The 24,122-nt window shown below is 46.5% G+C and overlaps 1 protein-coding gene across 2 annotated transcripts in view; it reads right to left on the bottom strand.

Annotated features, from left to right (window-relative positions):
• The window catches only part of LOC138799483 (zinc finger protein 154-like), a 61,295-nt gene that overhangs the window by 25,509 nt on the left and 11,664 nt on the right, over nt 1-24,122 (bottom strand). Inside the window, exon 1 of one of the 2 annotated variants that reach the window (XM_069980731.1) lies at nt 5,240-5,335. The exons of the other annotated variant lie outside the window; for it this stretch is intronic. The gene's annotated coding sequence lies outside the window, so the exon portion shown is untranslated. Of the gene's footprint in view, nt 1-5,239; nt 5,336-24,122 lie in introns of those variants that run through there. 2 annotated transcript variants of the gene reach the window in all.

The raw sequence follows: 24,122 nt of genomic DNA, 5'->3' as shown, positions 1-24,122 counted from the left end.
GGCCATTTCAGGCCCGGTCCTTAAGGGGTTAAAGTATCTCAATTTCACGAGGAACAGGGGAGAAAACTCACCCCAAAATCTGTAATGCAGTTTCTCCTGAGTACAATGGTACCCCATATATAAACCACTGTATGGGCACACAGCGGGGCTCAGAAAGAAAGGCAATTAGCATTTTCAGTGCAGATTTTTCTAAAGACGTTTCTGAGCATCAGGTGTGTTTGCAGTGCCCCTGTAGTGTCAGCAGAATAGAACACCCCCAAAAGTCATCCCATTTTGGAAAGTACACCCCTCAAAGAATACATCTTGGGGTGTTCAAAAGTAGACAGTAAAAATGAAACCATTGATTTTTTCCAATAATATGTTTGTTTAGTTTGAAATTTCTCAATTTCACTAGGAACAGGGGAGAAAACGCACCCCAAAATTTGTAAGGGAGGTTCTCCTGGGTACAATGGTACTCCATATATGGGTATAAACCACTGTATGGGCACACAGTCAGGCTCAGTGGGTGTTTACTGGCTATCTGGGGTGGTAATGGACAATCTTGGGGCATTTACTGGCTATCCAGTGTGGTGACAGGCAATCTGGGGTGGTTACGGGCAATCTGGTGTGGTTATGGGCAATCTGGGGGTGTTTACAGGCTATTTAGGGTGGTTACAGGCAATCTGGGGTGGTTACGTGCAATCTGGGGTGGTTATGGTCAGTCTGTGGCAATCTGGGGTGGTGACAGGCAATCTGAGCAGTTACAGGTAAACTGGAGTGGTTATGAGTAATCCGGGGCACTTGACTTTGGTGACAGGGGATAAAAAGTGCCGGCAGCATTTGGAACAAGCAATCAGCGGTATATAGTATATACCACTGACCGCTTGTACTGGGACCACACAGGGTGGTCCCAGATCTTGCCTCCTGCTCTTTGCCACCTCCGGTGGTGGAAAGAATGAGGCTTTGATCATTTTTAGGAACCCATCACTGTGAACAGAGTCTGTTCACAGTGATGGCGGCCGCCATCTTGGATCAGATGGCCGCTCAGGGAGGGGAGGGGTAATCCTGGGGACAGGGTGGGGGTACATGTTTTCACGGTGAGAAGAGATAAAAGCGTTCAGCTGCGCCGGCAATGCCCATTACCAGTGGCCACTGTTATTCTGTTAATCAGGGCTGTGGAGTCGGTAAGCCGCAGCTCCGACTCCAACTCCGACTCCTGAATTTTATCAGGACCGACTCAGACTCCCGACTCCTTCATAAATGGCCGGTCATATACCAGGGGAGTTATTTATCACACTGGCTCAGCAGCTTCTCCCTAATGTCCTACATGATCCTGGGGCGACTTCTGAGGGAATAAAGGAATACTGTATATACAGCAGATTCTCCTGTGTGTGCAGTGGATGCAGCCAGTCTCCAGTCTTCATGTCCTGAACAACTCACAACTAGACTAGATGGAGCAGGTGGTCTTTTCCTGCTGACAATCTTCTATGTTTCTAACCAAATATTCATCATACTTAAAGGGGAGAGTCCAGCGCTCCGTCATTCTCTATGAGCGTTGGACTCATCTCTCAGCGCGCGCGCCGGGCTGCAGCGGCTGAGATCTTCATCACCCGACCACCTCCAGAAGCGGGACCCGGCGGGATTAGGTAAGTATAGGGGGCTCTAACGGGGGGTCGGGAGCCTGTCACCCCGGCATGGGGGGTGACAGGTTCCCTTTAACCCCTTAGTGACCGCCGATACGGCTTTTTACGGCGGTCACTAAGGGTCCTTATTCTGCTGCCATCAGCTTTTTACGGGGATGGCAGAGAATAAGGCTGCGGGGCCGGGACAGCCCCCACCCCATCCCCCCAGCTACCGGAGGTAGCTGAGGGGTTGGGGCAGTGTGTGGGGTCCGTCCCGCCCCCCCTCCCCTTACCGACGATCGCCGCTATTAACGTTATAGCGGCAGCCGTCGGTAAAACGGATTACCGGTGCCGCCACCGCCGCCTTTCATCTCCCCCCCCGCCGTGAATCTACGCCGCCATCGCTGTGAACAGACTAATGTCTGTTCACAGCTATGGAAAAGTTAAAATGAATGAAAACCCCATGCTCTCCGCCACCGGAGGTAGCCGAGAGCATGGGGAAGTGATCGGGGATCCCCCTGTGGGGTCCCGGTACAAGCGATCAGCGGTATATACTATATACCGCTAATCGCTTGTGCCACGTGCATCCCGGCACTTTTTATCCCCTGTCATCATAAATGATTGGTGACAGGGGATAAAAGGTGATGTCCCCCCCAACCCCCAAGTCGCCCCCTACCCCCCCCCCCCCGTCACCCCTGTCCTCCAGTCACCCCCCTACCCCTTTTACATTACCTGATCCTGGAGCTCCTTCCTCCTCGACGACCTGTCTGGTTTTAAAGTGCGCATGCGCTCCACAATCAGCCAGCTCTGAAAATTTAAAGTGACAGAGACCAATTTGGTCTCTGTCATTGAACTATGATTACTGTGATAGAAAATATCACAGTAATCATAGTAATACAGTGAAAATGAATGTATAAAGTACAAAAAGTGACAAACATACAAAAAAATAAAACACACACTTTTTATTATAGTAATAATTGCAGTTTACTCCCAAATTACCCCTAACCCCCCCCAGATTACCCGTAACCACTGCACGTTGCCCATAACAACCGCACGTTGGCCGCAACCACCGCACGTTGGCCGCAACCACCGCACGTTGGCGTAACCACCATACGTTGCCCGTAACCACCGCACGTTGCCCGTAACCACCGCACGTTGCCCGTAACCACCCCAAATTGCCAGTGACCCCCTCCAGATTGCCCGTAACCCCCCCAGATTACCTATAAGCACTTCAGTTTATCAGTAACAATCCCAGATTGTCTGTAACCCTTCCAAGTTCCACGTAATCTCGCCAGATTACATGTAACCCCCCAGATTGCACGTAACCACCGCACGTTGCCTCTGACCACGCCACGATGCCTTTGACCACCGCACGTTGCCTCTGACACGCCACAATGCCTCTGACCACCGCACGTCGCCTCTGACCACCCCAAATTGCCAATGACCCCCTCCAGATTGCGGTGCCAATGCCAGATTACAGGTACCCACCCCAGATTGCCTATAAGAACTTCAGTTTATCCGTAACCACCCCACATTGCCCGTAACCACCCCACGTTGCCCGTAACCACCCCAGATTGTCTGTAAGCACTGCAGGTTGCCCATAACCACCCCACGTTGCCCGTATCCACCCCAGATTGTCTGTAAGCACTGCAGGTTGCCCGTAACCACCCCAGATTGTCTGCAAGCACTGCAGGTTGCCCGTAACCACCCCACGTTGCCCGTATCCACCCCAGATTGTCTGTAAGCACTGCAGGTTGCCCGTAACCACCCCACGTTGCCCGTAACCACCCCAGATTGTCTGTAAGCACAGCTGATTGCCCGTAACCAGCCCACGTTGCCTGTAACCAGCCCACGTTGCCTGTAACCACCACAGGTTGCCGTAACCACAGCAGGTTGCCCGTGACCACAGCAGGTTGCCCCTGACCACAGCAGGTTTCCCATGACCACAGCAGGTTGCCCGTGACCACGCCACGTCGCCTCTGACCACGCCACGTCGCCTCTGACCACGCCACGTCGCCTCTGACCACGCCACGTCGCCTCTGACCATGCCACGTCGCCTCTGACCACCACACGTTGCCTCTGACCACCCCAAATTGCCAATGACCCCCTCCAAATTGCGGTAACCATGCCAGATTACAGGAACCCACCCGAGATTACCTATAAGCACTTCAGTTTATCCGTAACCACCCCACATTGCCCGTAACCACCCCAGATTGTCTGTAAGCACTGCAGGTTGCCCATAACCACCACACGTTGCCCATAACCACCACACGTTGCCCGTAACCACCCCACGTTGCCTGTAACCACCCCACGTTGCCGTAACCACAGCAGGTTGCCCGTGACCACCCTATGTTGTCCGTAACGACCCCAGATTACCTGTAACCACCTCAGGTTGCCCATGAGGTACCGTTTTACTCAGAAGAACCTGCGTTACAGATTTTCTGAGCCCGGCTGTGTGCCCATGCAGTGGTTTATGCCCACATATGGAGTACCGTTCTACTCAGGAGAACCTGCGTTACATATATTGGGGTGACATTTCTCTCCTGTTCCTCGTGAAATTGAGAAATTTCAAACTAAAGGAACATATTATTGGAAGAATTCGAGTTTTTCATTTTTATTGTCTTCTTTTGAATACTTTCCTGTAATACCTGTGGGGTCAAAATGGTCACCACACACCAAGATGAATTCTTTGAGGGGTGCACTTTCCAAAATGGGGTGACTTATGGGGGTTTTTCTCTCTGCTGACACTACAGGGGCACTGCAAACGCACCTGGCGCTCAGAAACTTCTTCAGCAAAATCTGCATTGAAAAAGCTAATTGGCACTCCCTTCCTTCTGAGCCCGGCTGTGTGCCCATACAGTGGTTTACGCCCACATATGGGGTACCGTTGTACTCAAGAGAACATGCGTTACAAATTTTGGGGTGCTTTTTCTCTCATGTTCCTTTTGAAAATGAGAAACTTTAATCTAAACATATATATTATTGGAAAATTTTAATTTTCCATTTTTTTACTGCCTAATTGTGAATACTTTCCTCCAGCCCCTGTAGGGCTAAAATGCTCATTATACCCCTAGATTAATTCTTTAAGGTGTCTAGTTTCCAAAATGGGGTCACTTATGGGGGTTTTCAGGATACCAGACTTCTAAATCCATTTTAAAAAAGAACTGGTCCCTAAAAATATCAGTTTTGGAAACTTTCACGAAAATGTGATAATTTGCTGATAAATTTCTAAGCCCCATAACACCCTAAAAAAGTAAAATATGTTTACCAAATTATGCCAGAATAGAGGACATATTGGTAATGTGACTTAGTAACTAATTTATGTGCTACAACGTTCTTTTTTTAGAAGCAGAGAATTTCAAAGTTCATAAAATGCAAATTTTTTTAATTTTTCATGATATTTTGATGTTTTTCACAAAAAACACACAAAGTAGTGACCAAATTTTGCCACTAACATAAAGTGCCATATGTGACGAAAAAAAACAATCTCAGAATCGCTAGCATACGTTAAAGCATCACTGAGCTATAAGAGCATAAAGTGAGACAGGTCAGATTTTGAAAAATTAGCCTGGTCATTAAGGCCCAAACTAGCTGCAGCACGAAGGGGTTAAAGAAACACTGCTAACAATGCCAGATACCTGTGATATAGAGGTCAGCCATAGTGATATAGAGAGGGGTCACACATAGTGATATAGAGAGGGGTCACACAGTGATATAAAAGTCTGTCCTTCTGTCTGTCTGTCCCAAATGGACTTCCAAACGCTTGAACCGTTTGACCCCAAATTTGGCACACAGATACATTGGGTGCCCGGAAAGGTTTTAGCGAAGGTCCCGTCCCCGCCAGATGTACAGGAGGGGAGGGGGAGGGGAAAGAGCGCCCCATAAAGATGAATGGGAAAATTTCCTCACTGCAAACACAGGTGATATAATTAGCTGCAGCTTTGCCCAGTGAAAACGGCAGTTGGAGCCTTAGCAACCAATAGGATTACAGCTTTCATTTTCACAGGGAGTTGTGGTTGCTAGGTAAGCTGCCTCACAACATCCACAGTAATAACTGGTAGACCCCCTACTCCATCTATACAGTACATGTATATACAGGGCCCCCTACTCCATCTATACTGTACATGTATATACAGGGCCCCCTACTCCATCTATACTGTACATGTATATACAGGGCCCCCTACTCCATCTATACTGTACATGTATATACAGGGCCCCTACTCCATCTATACAGTACATGTATATACAGGACCCCCTACTCCATCTATACAGTACATGTATATACAGGGCACTACAGGTATACCAAACTGTGACTGGGTAACATTGCCACACCAGACCTGACCAATACAGCCATACTGTGCTCGATAACACTGCCAAACCAGACCTGACCAATACCGCCATACTGTGACTGGATAACACTGCCATACCAGACCTGACCAATACCGCCACACTGTGTCTGGATAACACCGCCATACTGGATCTGACCAATACTACCATACCGTGACTGGGTCACACCGCCACACCAGACCTGACCAATACAACCATACTGTGACTGACTGGATAACACCATCATATCAGACCTGACCAATACCGCCATATTGTGACTGGATAACACCGCTATACCAGACCTGACCAATACCACCATACCATGACTGGATAACACCGCCACACCAGAGTTGACCAATACTACCATACTATTACTGGGTAACACTGTCATAACACACCTGACCAATACCACCATACTATGACTGGAAAAAAATGCTATACCAGACCTGACCAATACCGCCATACTGTGACTGGATAACACTGCCAGACCTGACCAATACCGCCATACTATGACTGGATAACACTGCCATATCAGACCTGACCAATACTGCCATACTATGACTGGATAACACTGCCATACCACACCTGACCAATACCGCCATACTGTGACTGGATAACACCACTATACCAGACCTGACCAATACCGCCACATTGTGACTGGAGAACACCGCCACACCAGACCTGACCAATACTGCCATACTGTGACTGGATAACACCTCCATACCAGACATGACCAATACCGACACACTGTGACTAAATAACACTGCCATACCAGACCTGACCAATACCGCCATACTGTGACTGGGTAACACTGTCATAACACACCTGACCAATACCACCATACTATGACTGGAAAAAACTGCTATACCAGACCTCACCAATACCGCCATACTGTGACTGGATAACACTGCCAGACCTGACCAATACCACCATACTGTGACTGGATAACACCATCATATCAGACCTGACCAATACCGCCATACTGTGACTGGATAACACCGCTATACCAGACCTGACCAATAGCACCATACCATGACTGGATAACACTGCCACACCAGACCTGACCAATACTACCATACTGTGACTGGGTAACACTGTCATAACACACCTGACCAATACCACCATACTATGACTGGAAAAAACTGCTATACCAGACCTGAGCAATACCGCCATACTGTGACTGGATAACACTGCCAGACCTGACCAATACCGCCATACTATGACTGGATAACACTGCCATACCAGACCTGACCAATACTGCCATACTGTGACTGGATAACACTGCCATACCACACCTGACCAATACCGCCATACTGTGACTGGATAACACCACTATACCAGACCTGACCAATACCGCCACATTGTGACTAGAGAACACTGCCACACCAGACCTAACTAATACCGCCATACCAGACATGACCAATACCGACACACTGTGACTAAATAACACTGCCATACCAGACCTGACCAATACCGCCATACCCCCCTCGAAAAGACACCAGATTTTCTGGCAAGTCTGAACGGGGGGGTACTGCCCCTCTGCAAGGTGCTACCCTACACACCAGACCATGGGTGCCTAATGGTAAATTACGACCCTGCCGGTATACAGGACACTACAGGTATACAGGACCCCAAAACTATACAATACAGGTGCATGGGACCTCCACCAACTATATACTACAGGTATACAGGAACCCAAAACTATACACTACAGGTATACAGGACCTCCACCAACTATATACTACAGGTATACAGGACCCCAAACTATACACTACAGGTATACAGGCCCCCAAAACTATACACTACAGGTATACAGGAACTCCACCAACTCTATACTACAGGTATACAGCACCTTCACCAACTCTATACTACAGGTATATAGGACCCCAAACTATACACTACAGGTATACAGGACCTCCACCAACTCTATACTATAGTTATACAGGACCTTCAAACTATGCACTACAGGTATACAGGACCCCCGAACTATATACTACAGGTATACAAGACCTCCACCAACTATACATTACAGGTATACAGCACCAACTATATACTACAGGTATACAGGACCCCCAAACTATACAGTACAGGTATACAGGACCTTCACCAACTATACACTGCAGGTATACAGGACCTCCCTCAACTATACACTACAGGTATACAGCCCCCCAACTACACATTACAGGTATACAGGACCCCCCCAACTATACACTACAGATATGCGAGACCCCTAAAAACTATACATTGTGGGTATACAGAACACCTCCAACTATGCACTACAGGTATACACTAATTTCACTGATTAACTCAGATGAAACAATACCTTTAGCTTGGCCTCCTGGGCACCTTAGAACAAATCTAATTAACACACTGACACTTTATACCCGGGTAGCGCCGGGTACATTTTCTAGTCTATATAATAAAAATGAAAGTCTGTCTGTCTGTCTGTCTGTCCCAAATGGACTTCCAAACGCCTGAACCGTTTGACCCCAAATTTGGCACACAGATACATTGGGTGCCCGGGAAGGTTATTGCGAATGTCCCGTCCCCGCCAGATGTACAGGAGGGGAGGGGGAGGGGAAAGAGCGCCCCATAAAGATGAATGGGAAAATCTCCTCACTGCAAACACAGGTGATATAATTAGCTGCAGCAGACACGGCAGTTGAAGCCTTAGCAACCAATAGGATTACTGCTTTCATTTTCATAGGGAGTAATGGTTGCTAGGGAAGCTGCCTCACAACATCCACAGTAATAACTGGTAGACCCCCTACTCCATCTATACAGTACATGTACACAGGACCCCCTACTCCATCTATACTGTACATGTATATACAGGGCCCCCTACTCCATCTATACTGTACATGTATATACAGGGCCCCCTACTCAATCTATACAGTACATGTATACAGGACCTCCTACTCCATCTATACAGTACATGTATATACAGGGCACTACAGGTATACCAAACTGTGACTGGGTAACACTGCCACACCAGACCTGACCAATACCGCCATACTGTGCTGGATAACACTGTCATACCAGACCTGACCAATACCACCATACGGTGACTGGATAACACTGCCATACCAGACCTGACCAATACCACCATCCTATGCTGAATAACACTGTCATACCAGACCTGACCAATACCGCCATACTGTGTTGGATAATACTGTCATACCAGACCTGACCAATACCGCCATACTGTGACTGGATAACACTGCCATACCAGACCTGACCAATACCCCCATACTGTGCTGAATAACACTGTCATACCAGACATGACCAATACCGCCATACTGTGACTGGATAACACTGTCATAACACACCTAACCAATACCACCATACTATGACTGGAAAAATCTGCTATACCAGACCTGACCAATACCGCCATACTGTAACTGGATAACACTGTCATACCACACCTGACCAATACCGCCATACTGTGACTGGATAACACTGCCATACCAGACCTGACCAATACCGCCATACTATGACTGGATAACACTGCCATACCATACCAGACCTGACCAATACTGCCATACTGTGACTGGATAACACTGCCATACAACACCTGACCAATACCGCCATACTGTGACTGGAGAACACCGCCATACTAGACATGACCAATACCACCATACTGTGACTGGATAACACTGTCATACCAGACCTGACCAATACAGCCATACTGTGACTAAATAACACAGCTATACCAGACCTGACCAATACCGCCATACCCCCCTCGAAAAGACACCAGATTTTCTGGCAAGTCTGAACGGGAGGGTACTGCCCCTCTGCAAGGTGCTACCCTACGCACCAGACCATGGGTGCCTTATGGTAAATACGACCCTGCCGGTATACAGGACACTACAGGTATACAGGACCCCAAAACTATACACTACAGGTGCACGGGACCTCCACCAACTATATACTACAGGTATACAGGACCCCAAACTTTACACTACAGGTATATAGGACCCCAAACTATACACTACAGGTATACAGGACCTCCACCAACTATATACTACAGGTATACAGGACCCCAAACTATACACTACAGGTATACATGACCACAAAACAATACACTACAGGTATACAGGAACTCCACCAACTATATACTACAGGTATATAGGACCCCAAACTATACACTACAGGTATACAGGACCTACACCAACTCTATACTACAGGTATACAGCACCTTCACCAACTCTATACTACATGTATACAGGACCCCAAAGCTATATACTATAGGTATAAACGAACTCCACCAACTATATACTACAGGTATATAGGACCCCAAACTATACACTACAGGTATACAGGACCTCCAACAACTCTATACTACAGTTATATAGGACCCTCAAACTATGCACTACAGGTATACAGGACCCCCGAAATATATACTACAGGTATACAAGACCTCCACCAATTATACACTACAGGTATACAGGACCCTCAAACCATAAACTACAGGTATACAAGACCTCCACCAACTATACATTACAGGTATACAGCACCAACTATATACTACAGGTATGCAGGACCCCCGAACTATACAGTACAGGTATACAGGACCTTCACCAACTGTACACTGCAGGTATACAGGACCTCCCTCAACTATACACTACAGGTATACAGCCCCCCCCCCAACTACACATTACAGGTATACAGGACCCCCCCAACTATACACTATAGGTATACAGCCCCCCCAACTATGCACTACAGATATGCTAGACACCTAAAAACTATACATTGTGGGTATACAGAACCCCGCCAACTATGCACTACAGGTATATACTAATTCCACTGATTAACTCAGATGAAACAATACCTTTAGCTTGGCCTCCTGGGCACCTTAGAACAAATCTAATTAACACACTGACACTTTATACCCGGGCAGCGCTGGGTACATTTTCTAGTAATATATATTCACGAGCAAAACTTGTAAAATTCATATCAAAATTAAATTCTACATTTTTTAAAGATTTTTTTTAAACTGGAGTCGGTATATTTTTTTTTCCGACTCCAACTCCAGCCAAAACTAGCTCCGACTCCACAGCCCTGCGGTGTGGGGACCAACCGGGACTGACCCCACCACACTCTGCGGGCCTTACTGGCACCGATGCACTATTCTGTGCCATCTCCATAAAGAGCTGATGGCAGCAGAATAGAGCCCATTAGTGACTCCCGTAGAAATCCGTATCAGCGGTCACTAATAACATAATACATGTATTCTCTGGGTCATTATGGTTACGGCGATACTAAATTTGTGTAGTTTTTTTTTTAACTATTACCACTTTGGCGCAATGGAAACTATCTTCGTAGCAAAAACTGTCGCCACATTGCAAGATCCATATCATTCTTATCTTTTGCGCAACAGAGCTGGTTTTGGGCTTATTTTTTGCGGAAAGATGTGTAGTTTCTATTGATACCTAGTTTTACATATATTTAACTTTTTGATCTCATTTATGACGTATTTTCTTTTTTTTTAAATTCTTTATTTTTGGGATCAACAAGAGTGGAGGTGCGGGGACAACCCCCCCGCCTCCCGGAGACGTACAATGACAATCAAGACAGAGCGAGAAGAAAAATGAAAGAAACCATATTTGTTACCTAAATTAAACAATGTCCAATAGGAGACTCGAACTGTGTACACCAATCTGCATCGTGTTTATAGCAATGCCCCCTACAAGTGCCCTGTCACTATTACTATTCGTGATGGTCGTCCCCAGGTTAGGAGGCCCATCCCGACCCCCACCCCGGATCCACCAAGTTTTTCCAAATAGATTCCCTCCGAGGAGGGGCCCCCCTGTCCTTAAAGGAAGAACATAGGGGGAGAAGAGAAAGCATAGGTGCTAGACGGGGAGGGAAGAGAACAGTGAGAAGAGCAAGAAGGGTGGAGGAAGGAGGGAGGAAAGAAGGGAGGAGGGATGGGGATGGGAAAGGTAGGGGAATGGAGCGTAGCCTCTCCCGCCCCACCACCCAGGCAGGCCTAGTCCGAGTGGTCCAAAGCTATCGGCCAGACCGGGCATTTCGGGGGGGGGATCGTCTATCCAGTGTCTGGAGTGTCATCACTCACCAGCCTCAGATAATCATGGGAACCCCTAAATTCCAACCAAGCGAACCAGGTTGTTGTGAATTTGGCATTCTGTTCGTGAAGGGAAGATGTTAAGTCTTCCATGTGCATAATGTCATTCACCTTCGTTATCCACAAGGATGTCGGGGGTGCCGAGGGTTTCTTCCAAAGCAGTGGGATACAAGCTCTGGCAGCCATGACCAGAAATCTTAACAAGGACTTCTTGTAGAGATGAATGGGAAGCGGGCAATGATGCAGGAGGAAGAGTGCCGGAGAAAGCTCAAAGGAGGTCCCCGTCACCTTCTTGATTACCTGTCGGACCGTACTCCAGAAAGGAGATAAAACCGGACAGGACCAGAAGATGTGTAGGTGTGTACCAATGGCAGAGCCGCATCGCCAGCACAGAGGGTCAACATTCGGCCAGATAGCATGAAGCCTGGCTGGCACCCGGTACCAACGGGTAAGTATCTTGTACCCTGCTTCTTGGAAGTTGGAGCACACTGAGGACCTATGAACTAAGGTGAGTATTCTGTCCCGTTGGGGCTCGGACAGTGTAAGGTTCAAATCTGCCTCCCACTTAAGCAAAAAGTCAGGGGGGGGAAGGGTCAGGAGGAGAGATTAGCAAGGAGTAAGTCAATGACAAAGTATGCCGCAGCGGGCCTTCCTCTACACATAGGAGTTCAAAGGCAGTGTAAGAAGTCGCAAATGTTGAAGCCAAGGGGAGGGTGTGCAGGAAGTGACGGAGTTGATTAATGCGCCAGATCCCCAGTGCAGCCGGGGTCATCCACTCCGAACCCGAGCGGAAAGAGGTGATCCGGAACCTGCCCGCCCTCGCCCAGGAGCGGAAAACCGAGTCCTCCAGGCTCGCAGGGAAGGCGGGGTTGCCAAGCACCGGGAAACAGGCGGATCTGTGGGGGAGCAGAAAAGACCGACTCACGGAACACGCACACGCCTGGACAGTGGGCCCAATAGTAGGGTGGGAACGCAATGCTGGCAGATTGGGTGGGTGTAGCCAAGGAAGGCAGGCCAGTGGAATGGGCGTGAATGATTGCTCCACTGTAACCCAAGGTTTGCTATCAGCGTGTCTGCACCAATCCACTGCCCTGGTTAACAACGCTGCCCGATGGTACAGGCGGAAGTCTGGGAGTCCCACTCCCCCTTGTGATTTGGGTCTACACAGCATTGTCCGTTTTAGTCGGGCAGGTTTGTTATTCCAGATAAAGCGTATTTGTAGGGACGTGAGCGCCTTAAAAAAGGAGTTGGGAATGTTGACCGACACGCATTGGAATAGATAAAGGAGACGGGGTAACAAGGAAATTTTGAAAATGGCACATCTACCAAACCAGGAGAAGTACCCCCTGGTCCACACGGCACACTGTGACTGCAATTTGGATAACATTGGTGGAAAATTTAGGGAGTATAGCTTACGCAAGTCGGAAGGAAGCAAGATCCCTAGGTATTTAATCGCCTCTCTGGCCCATTTGAAACTAAAGGACTCGCGCAGCGCCACTACTGTTCTGTCTGGGAGCCCCACATTCATCGCCTCGGATTTAGCAAAATTTATCTTAAAGTTGGAAACATGGGCATATTCCTCCAGTTCCCTCATGAGGGAGGGGAGGGACACCGACGGGTTGGACACAAAAAACAGTAAATCATCTGCGTAGGCAGCAATTTTGTGAGTGTGTCCACCCACCGGTATCCCCCCACATCCACATTGGATCGTATGTGGCAAAGGAGTGGTTCTAGCGTAAGTATGAAGATGAGCGGGGAAAGCGGGCACCCCTGTCTGGTGCCGTTTTTAATGGGGAATTCATCAGACAGGAGGCCGTTCACCCTGACCCGTGCAGTAGGGCCACTATACAATGCCGAGACCCATTTCAGGAATTTTGGGCCCAGGCCCAAATATCGCAGGGACTCCACCATGAAGGACCAATTGACTCTATCAAACGCCTTCTCTGCGTCCGTAGACAATAGCATTAAAGGCATGTCAAGAGATTTGGCCCTATGGAGAAGAGCAATCGCCCTCATGGTGTTGTCCCTGGCTTCCCTTCCGGGCATGAAGCCCACCTGGTCAGGGTGAACGACCGTCCTCAGTGTCTGCGCCAGTCTAGAGGCAAGGATTTTTGTGAACAGTTTTAGGTCTACGTTGAGAAGGGAATTTGGGCGGTAATTACTACATAATGTGTTATCCTTTCCTTCCTTCGGAATGACTGATATGTGTGCACGTGTGGAGTCCATGGGCACCTCCCCCAGCTCGGAGACTGTGTTGAAGGCTTTAGTAAAAAAAGGGGCCAATTGGGACTGGAATCTCTTATAATAGGCTAGGGTGAACCCGTCAGGGCCAGGGGCCTTCCCTGTCTGGGTTTCTTTGATTGCCGAGATAAATTCCTCGGTAGAAATGGGTCTCTCAAGGGTCTCAGTTATCGACTCATCTAGTCGGGGCATTCCCGACTCAGTTAGATATCTTTTAATGCGGCCTGCAAAGTCACTACTCTCCGTAGCGGGATTGGCATCGTCCACTGAATAGAGCTTGGCATAGTACGCCCGAAACTCTCCTGCAATGCCGGAAGGGACGTGTATGGGGGTCTGGGACTCCGACCGTATTACCGGGACGTAGGAGCGAAGTTGTTGTGTGCGCAGCGCCCTGGCTAAAGCCCTCCCTGGTTTGTTGCCATGTTCATAGTAATAGCGTCTGCATTTAGAGAGGGTAGCCTTGGCATTGTGAATAAGATGTGCTCTGAGTTCTTCTCTTTTGGACAGAAGCTGTCCTTTAGAATCAGCTGACAGAGCACTCTTATGGGCTGTTTCCAGGACTTTCAGTTGAGCCAAGAGGCGTTCCGTTTTGAGCGACCTCTCTTTTTTCATCCGTGCCCCATGCTTCACCAATACTCCCCTGATAACACATTTGTGCGCTTCCCATACAGACATTGGGGAGACCTCAGGTGTGTCGTTTTCGGGAAAGTAGGAATCCAATCTAGTCTTAATCTCCTGCTGCACCACCACGTCCTGTAGTAACGAACCATTGAGACGCCACTGCCACTGTGGTGACCGTAGGAAAGGTAGCTCTAGAGACACAACCACTAAGGTGTGGTCTGAAAAAGTTATGCTATCTATGTGTGTCTGTAGAAGGAGCGGAAGGTTGCCGTGGCGCAGCAGGAAGTAGTCCAGCCTGGAATATGAGTCGTGGGGAGCGGAATAAAACGTGAAGTCTTTGTCAGCGGGATGGCAAATGCGCCAAACGTCGACTAGCCTGTGTTCATGTAGAGTCAGTCGGATCCGTCTTAGGGCAGACTTGCTTATGTGGGAGGACCCCGCGGAGGTATCTAGTCTGGGATCCAGGGCGATGTTCAGATCCCCCCCCAGCACTAAAGTCCCCTCAGCAAAGTCCTCTAGTGTGTCCAACATCCGTGTCAGGGCTGATCCCTTGTTTACATTGGGTAGATAGAGGGTGGCGAATGTGAAGGTGTGTGTCGCGATGCGGCCCTTAAGGAGCACCATCCTACCTGCATCATCACAAGAAGTCTCCATATGTTCCCACGGCAAATTTTTGGATATCAGAATACAGGAACCACATGCTTTGGGATTCGGTGAAAAACTGTGATACGAAAAAGGAAAGGAAGAGTTAGCGAAAGTGATTTGATTAGTGGCAGTAAGATGAGTCTCCTGTAAGAAGACCACCTGTAGCTTTTGTTTCCTCAGGAGGTTCATGAGGATAGATCTCTTCCCCGGGTCATGGAGACCTTTTACATTGAGGGTGCCCACTCTGAGAGGTGCGGCCGGAGAGGCCATCACTGGTGGGTGGGGGGTCGCAAGGGAAGAGGGGATAGGGGAGAATGTGAGGAGAGAGGAAGAGAAAGGAGGGGGCAAGAGAGGGGAAGGAGAAGAACGTAAGAGGGGGGGGGGTATAGAGGGAGAAGTAGGTCAGGGGAGAGGGAAAGAATAGAAAGAAAGAAGACTGAGAAGAGGGCTATGCCCAGAAGAAGTATCCACTAGGGGGCCCAAAAGGAACCCTAGATGGAGTTGAAAGTGAGGTGGTGGAAAACCATGGGGGAGGTCCGTGGCCAGGGACCGTCTTACTGAACCATAAAAACTCTGCCAGGATTAGGTCCGTCTTCCCCTTAAGGTCAGGGAGAAGCTGTCCCCAATTCCCGGCAGGGCACCATACTTAAACCTTGGGTCAACATCAATATGCTAATAACAACCAGAGGAAAGAACAATAAGTCACACTTAGGAGATCAGCTATGGGGGTGTTGGCAAGATGGGGGATAGGAGGGGACACAGGACACAGCATGACATAACATAACAGGGGGGTTGTAGCCACTCCGGGTAGGAGCGTTCCATGAGAAAGGCTTTTCTCGCGTCCTGAGGGGTGAGGGGGGAGGGGGGGGGGTACTGCTGGCCCTCGTCAACTCTAGGGGTGACACGGGAGGAGTCCCCGCCCCCTACATGGAACGGGCGTAGGGCACTGTCAGGCAGCTAGGTAGAAGTAATTAGGGAGGGGGCCGGATAACAGTCCCTGGGCTACAGTAGATAACACAGGGCAATACAATGTCCAAACCCCTTAAACCCTCTCAAGCCGTCCAATGACGCTGGTCACTTCCCGCGGATGGTCAGTTGCCCGAGTCCTCTCTAATCCCCGAGTAATGTGAAGCCGCCTGCCTCCCAAGCAGAGATCAGCTTCCAGCGGTTAGGCCTCCTGCGGGAGACCGACAGACAGGTCAGGGCCCATGGGAGCATCCCTTTGGGGAGATGAGGAGCTGTTTCGCCGGCGTCGGGTGCCCCCTCTAGTGCGGGATCTCTGTGGAGGGGCAGGAGCGCGGTCCACCGCGAGCCAGTTGGGACGGATACAGGTGGAATGTTAAGGAAGGTAAACAGACCCGGCAAGTCGTCAGGCGTACGGATGACGTAAGTGCGTTCCTCCCTCCGCACCACTACGTGAAATGGGTGGCCCCAGCGGTAGGAGGCGCTTTGCTCCCTGATACAAGCCAATAGGGGTTGAAGGAGTCATCTCATGTAAAGTGTCCTGGCTGAGATGTCCGGGAACAGTCTAATCACAGTGTCCTCAAACACAATGTCCCCCTCCATTTCCCTGGCAGCTTTAAGTACCGCTTCATTCTCAGTGAAATAGTGCAAGCGACATAAAATGTCTCTCGGGGTACCTGAGTCTTGTTGGTACCTGGCCACGCGGTGTACCCGGTCCACAGTGAACGTTGCTTCCGTGGGGCGCCCCGTAACCTGGTTGAACAGAGCAGTGACTCGGGGTAGAAGGTCCTCTCGGGGGCCCCTGTCCGGCAGACCCTTGATGCGGACATTGTTCCGCCTGCCCCGGTTCTCCTGTTCGTCCAGGAGCAATGTTAGGGTCTGTGCTTGGCGTCTCCCCTGCGCCGTCTCCGTTTCGAGCTCCGAGACCCGCGTGGTCAAAGCTGCAATGGCGTCCTCCGCGGCTGTTGTTCTGGCGGCCACGGCGTCAACCTCCTCACGCACCTCAGTCAGGGCCTGTCGTTGCGCCGCTTCTATACGCTGTACCACCGCGTCCAGGTCCCGTTTAGATGGCAGAGCCTGGATCAGGTTGCGGAGGAGCTGCAGCTCTGACTGGACCACACCGGCTGGTGAGTCCCGTTGCACCAGGGGCTGCGTCATTGAAGAGCTGGCCAGGAAGCTATTTAGCAAAAGATAACACGCACTATAATGCTCATGAGCACCCTCCACACTTCCGAACTCCACCAGTCCGGATAAAGCATCCAATGTATACAATATTAGTGAAGGAAAAAAAGTGATTTGCTCACCATGTAGCCGCCAACTTCGGGTAATGAAACCCACTGTGCTCCAATTATATGGAGCAATATACTCACAGAGTCGATATGACTGGAATCTTTTTTATTTTTTTCTCTTTAAAGTAAATGCAGCAAAAAGTTAATATGCTCACAGCTGATGTTTCTCTCAGACTCGGACGCCCAAATACGTCCTCCTCGCGGACGTTTCGGAGGATACAGACTCCTCCTTCCTCATGCGCGAGGACGTAAGGGAGAGGGCGGGATTATAATGAATCAACATTTAACCCTATAGATATCGCTAGTAAGTAGTATAACATACAATATAACACAATGCTACAAATTCATTATAATACGCATGAAAGTTTGGTGGGACTAAAGGTAATAACTATTCGTACTCTATATTTACAAAAATGCACTGAAGCTACATATTTCATTGAGTCCGTTAGGACTCAATGTTTCTAATTTGGAAATCCAATATGTCTCACAACGGAGTAACCGCTTGCGGTTCTCCTCTCTGTCTGCACACAGTTCAACCTGCTCCACAATTTGCCATCGTAAATCACAGATATTATGTCGGTTTTCGGAGAAGTGTCTCGCAACCGTTGTCTCACCAAACGGTCTCTGCTCTTCATTTTTTCTACTATCATGTTTAATGTCAAACTTACGTATAGCCATTTTATGTTCGTTGAGGCTAATTTTTATCGGGCGGCTCGTCTGTCCGACATACCCTAGTCCACAGGGACATTTTAGAAGATACACCACGTTTTTATCATTACATGTAAAAAAACCTTTCACTGGGTATTTAGTACCTTTTCTAGGATGGCTAATGTACTCCCCTTTTATGATGGCACTACAGTGTTGGCAGGATAGGCAACTAAATGTGCCTTTACGTTTACTAGCTAGAAATGTCTGTTTAGAAATTTTCTTTTTAGCTATATCGCCTCTAATTAATTTGTTACACAATGACTTATTTTTTCTATAGCAGAAAATCGGATTCTCTCTAAAGATGTTATTGTACTTCGGATCACTTTTTAGCAGATCCCAATGTTTCAAAACACTTTTTCTGATGATATCAGCATGTCGGTCATAAGTAGTACAGAATACCAATTTTTCTTTTTTGTCAGTTCTAGTATGTTTTTTCCTTATTTCATCTCTCTGTAATTTTCTTACTTCTTTTTCTGTTCTTTCAATCTCATTTTTATTATAACCCCTCTCTTCAAATTTCACCTTAATTTTCTCTGCATTTTTCTTATACTCGTTCTCAGTACTAGCTATACGTCTTGCTCTAATGAACTGTGATTTAGGTAAGCTTTTGAAGACATGGGGGGCATGTTGGCTTTCACGATGTAACATATTATTACGATCGGTTGGTTTGGAAAACATCGTTGTCTCAAACCCTGTTTCCTGTTTTATGATCTCTACATCCAAGAAATGGATTTTAACAGAGCTATATTCCAATGTAAATTTTATAGACTCGTGGCATTTATTCAAAGTCTCTACGAATGCCAATAAGGAAGATTCGTCCGACGTCCAGAGCAGGCACACGTCATCCAGAAAAAGTGTTTTGAAACATTGGGATCTGCTAAAAAGTGATCCGAAGTACAATAACATCTTTAGAGAGAATCCGATTTTCTGCTATAGAAAAAATAAGTCATTGTGTAACAAATTAATTAGAGGCGATATAGCTAAAAAGAAAATTTCTAAACAGACATTTCTAGCTAGTAAACGTAAAGGCACATTTAGTTGCCTATCCTGCCAACACTGTAGTGCCATCATAAAAGGGGAGTACATTAGCCATCCTAGAAAAGGTACTAAATACCCAGTGAAAGGTTTTTTTACATGTAATGATAAAAACGTGGTGTATCTTCTAAAATGTCCCTGTGGACTAGGGTATGTCGGACAGACGAGCCGCCCGATAAAAATTCGCCTCAACGAACATAAAATGGCTATACGTAAGTTTGACATTAAACATGATAGTAAAAAAAATGAAGAGCAGAGACCGTTTGGTGAGACAACGGTTGCGAGACACTTCTCCGAAAACCGACATAATATCTGTGATTTACGATGGCAAATTGTGGAGCAGGTTGAACTGTGTGCAGACAGAGAGGAGAACCGCAAGCGGTTACTCCGTTGTGAGACATATTGGATTTCCAAATTAGAAACATTGAGTCCTAACGGACTCAATGAAATATGTAGCTTCAGTGCATTTTTGTAAATATAGAGTATGAATAGTTATTACCTTTAGTCCCACCCAACTTTCATGCGTATTATAATGAATTTGTAGCATTGTGTTATATTGTATGTTATAATACTTACTAGCGATATCTATAGGGTTAAATGTTGATTCATTATAATCCCGCCCTCTCCCTTACGTCCTCGCGCATGAGGAAGGAGGAGTCTGTATCCTCCGAAACGTCCGCGAGGAGGACGTATTTGGGCGTCCGAGTCTGAGAGAAACATCAGCTGTGAGCATATTAACTTTTTGCTGCATTTACTTTAAAGAGAAAAAAATAAAAAAGATTCCAGTCATATCGACTCTGTGAGTATATTGCTCCATATAATTGGAGCACAGTGGGTTTCATTACCCGAAGTTGGCGGCTACATGGTGAGCAAATCACTTTTTTTCCTTCACTAATATTGTATACATTGGATGCTTTATCCGGACTGGTGGAGTTCGGAAGTGTGGAGGGTGCTCATGAGCATTATAGTGCGTGTTATCTTTTGCTAAATAGCTTGATTTCCACCCGTTTGTTGAAAAAACGCACTGGGACCATTGTTCAATGTGAACTATGTCTTTTGATGAAATCTCTAAGCTCACAGATAGTAAAGCTGATGTATTCTCATTCTCGGAAAGTGATCGTGCTAACATCCTCAGCCAGGCAACATCTGCAGGATTAACACTAGCTTCAGCTAGGGATAAATGCAAAACTGACTTTGTGAAATCATTGGAAAACCTAAAGAAAAAAGAACTAAGTCTTGTGTTGCACGCCTCCACACTTACTGAATACCTAAAAGTTCAGCGAATCCCAAGGGGGTTACGTTGCAAATTATTCCCCATTCTATTACATGACGATGTAGAGTATCATCAGAAATGGTATGCTCTTAATAATCAACATTCACTGGACTTAATGTTTCTCACAGTCCAGCGACTACAAGTCGCCATTGAAAAATCTAAAGAAGAAATTAGAGACGTAGAAGAAAAAATTAAACAGTCTAAAACTATACAAGAAAGTGGGAAAATACATGATGATTTGAACGTGGCCATTGATAAATTACGCAGTGTGATCTTACAAGGAAAAGTGTCTAAATTCGAACGCGATATGCGTGATTATTTACTTAATCGCGTATATACGTGGGCGGATGAACGTAGACAAATAAGACGGGACAGACAACAGAGAGGCGATAAACCGGGAGAGTCTACTGACTACTCATCAGAAACATCTGTGGAAACTAACAATAGATATAAACCAAAGAAAAGAGCGATTCGTTTTTTAGAGAAGACAACCTCAGGGGAGGAGACTACAGAGGATTCAGAGGGAATAACATCATCAGAAGGGACAATAGTTCCAAAGAATACCATAGGAAAAGGAAAAGAAAAACGCATTGTGAAAGAAAAAAAGAAAAAATAAACACTATGTGTTTTTCTAAAGAAAAAAATCTGGTCGTGAACTTATCGGACCGGACACTTAGTGATAATGAAATCAAAGTGTTAAATAAGGGTTTGGGGTTTGTCCCCACAAAGGACATTACCGAATTTGATTTTCAGGTTGACTTTTACAAATTTTGCAGGCAACTGCGTTTGAAAATCCATTTTTTTGATGTAAAGAGGTCTGAGAAAGGTTACACTTCTCCCCTAGATATAATACCTAGTGCCCTATACCAAAGAAGCTCCTTTGATCCTGTTGTACAGAATGATTCTTTAAACATGTTTGAACGGATGGTGTTGCAGGATGCCCATGTTTTATGGGATCATGCGATTGCCAAACAAGTTAATCTGACCAAAGATGAAATGGAAGCTTTGAATATTTTGCAGAATGACGCCTCCATAGTTATTAAAAGGGCAGACAAGGGAGGTGCGATTGTAGTTCAGAATCGCACCTCCTACGTCGCTGAAGCCCTACGCCAACTAGCAGATGTAAAAACATACCGTAAACTACCGGGGGATCCCACAATACGGTTTAAAACAGAGGTAGATTCCTTCATCAATGAAGGAGTGATAGGTGGCGTCATTCAGCAAAAAACAGCTGATGCCCTATATGTAGAGACCCCTCGTGTCCCTATTCTGTATCTCCTACCTAAGATACACAAGGACTGTAGCAGCCCACCCGGGCGGCCTATCGTTTCAGGCTCCGGGTCGCTGCTACAGTCCTTGTCAGTATATGTTGATTCCTTTTTACAAGAAATTGTGAAGAAATTGGACAGATGTCTCGTGGATACATGCCATTTCCTCAATGCGATGGAACAAATAAATAGTAAGGATGTCACTTACCTCTGCACACTTGATGTGCAGAGTTTATATACCAACATTCCGCAAGATGAGAGCATGGCATGTATCAGAGAACAACTAAACAAAGATATCAAGTGGAGTAATAATATGATAAATTTCCTTATGGGATTGCTAGAACTCGTCTTGAGTAAGAACTATTTTAGATTTGATGACGATTTTTTTCTGCAGACCCATGGCGTTTCCATGGGATCGTCGGTAGCCCCAAGTTTGGCCAACATCTTTATGCATGCCTTTGAGGAGACGTTTGTCGTCCCGACCATGCCCACGTCGTCCACGTGGCTGAGATACGTGGATGACGTGTGCCTGCTCTGGACGTCGGACGAATCTTCCTTATTGGCATTCGTAGAGACTTTGAATAAATGCCACGAGTCTATAAAATTTACATTGGAATATAGCTCTGTTAAAATCCATTTCTTGGATGTAGAGATCATAAAACAGGAAACAGGGTTTGAGACAACGATGTTTTCCAAACCAACCGATCGTAATAATATGTTACATCGTGAAAGCCAACATGCCCCCCATGTCTTCAAAAGCTTACCTAAATCACAGTTCATTAGAGCAAGACGTATAGCTAGTACTGAGAACGAGTATAAGAAAAATGCAGAGAAAATTAAGGTGAAATTTGAAGAGAGGGGTTATAATAAAAATGAGATTGAAAGAACAGAAAAAGAAGTAAGAAAATTACAGAGAGATGATCTAAGGAAAAAACATACTAGAACTGACAAAAAAGAAAAATTGGTATTCTGTACTACTTATGACCGACATGCTGATATCATCAGAAAAAGTGTTTTGAAACATTGGGATCTGCTAAAAAGTGATCCGAAGTACAATAACATCTTTAGAGAGAATCCGATTTTCTGCTATAGAAAAAATAAGTCATTGTGTAACAAATTAATTAGAGGCGATATAGCTAAAAAGAAAATTTCTAAACAGACATTTCTAGCTAGTAAACGTAAAGGCACATTTAGTTGCCTATCCTGCCAACACTGTAGTGCCATCATAAAAGGGGAGTACATTAGCCATCCTAGAAAAGGTACTAAATACCCAGTGAAAGGTTTTTTTTACATGTAATGATAAAAACGTGGTGTATCTTCTAAAATGTCCCTGTGGACTAGGGTATGTCGGACAGACGAGCCGCCCGATAAAAATTAGCCTCAACGAACATAAAATGGCTATACGTAAGTTTGACATTAAACATGATAGTAGAAAAAATGAAGAGCAGAGACCGTTTGGTGAGACAACGGTTGCGAGACACTTCTCCGAAAACCGACATAATATCTGTGATTTACGATGGCAAATTGTGGAGCAGGTTGAACTGTGTGCAGACAGAGAGGAGAACCACAAGCGGTTACTCCGTTGTGAGACATATTGGATTTCCAAATTAGAAACATTGAGTCCTAACGGACTCAATGAAATATGTAGCTTCAGTGCATTTTTGTAAATATAGAGTACGAATAGTTATTACCTTTAGTCCCACCCAACTTTCATGCGTATTATAATGAATTTGTAGCATTGTGTTATATTGTATGTTATACTACTTACTAGCGATATCTATAGGGTTAAATGTTGATTCATTATAATCCCGCCCTCTCCCTTACGTCCTCGCGCATGAGGAAGGAGGAGTCTGTATCCTCCGAAACGTCCGCGAGGAGGACGTATTTGGGCGTCCGAGTCTGAGAGAAACATCAGCTGTGAGCATATTAACTTTTTGCTGCATTTACTTTAAAGAGAAAAAAATAAAAAAGATTCCAGTCATATCGACTCTGTGAGTATATTGCTCCATATAATTGGAGCACAGTGGGTTTCATTACCCGAAGTTGGCGGCTACATGGTGAGCA

This window comes from Dendropsophus ebraccatus, chromosome 8 (assembly GCF_027789765.1).
Source record: "Dendropsophus ebraccatus isolate aDenEbr1 chromosome 8, aDenEbr1.pat, whole genome shotgun sequence".
Lineage (NCBI taxonomy): Eukaryota > Metazoa > Chordata > Amphibia > Anura > Hylidae > Dendropsophus > Dendropsophus ebraccatus.
Note: the sequence above shows the minus strand (reverse complement) of the source record. Positions and strands in the feature narration are given on the sequence as shown.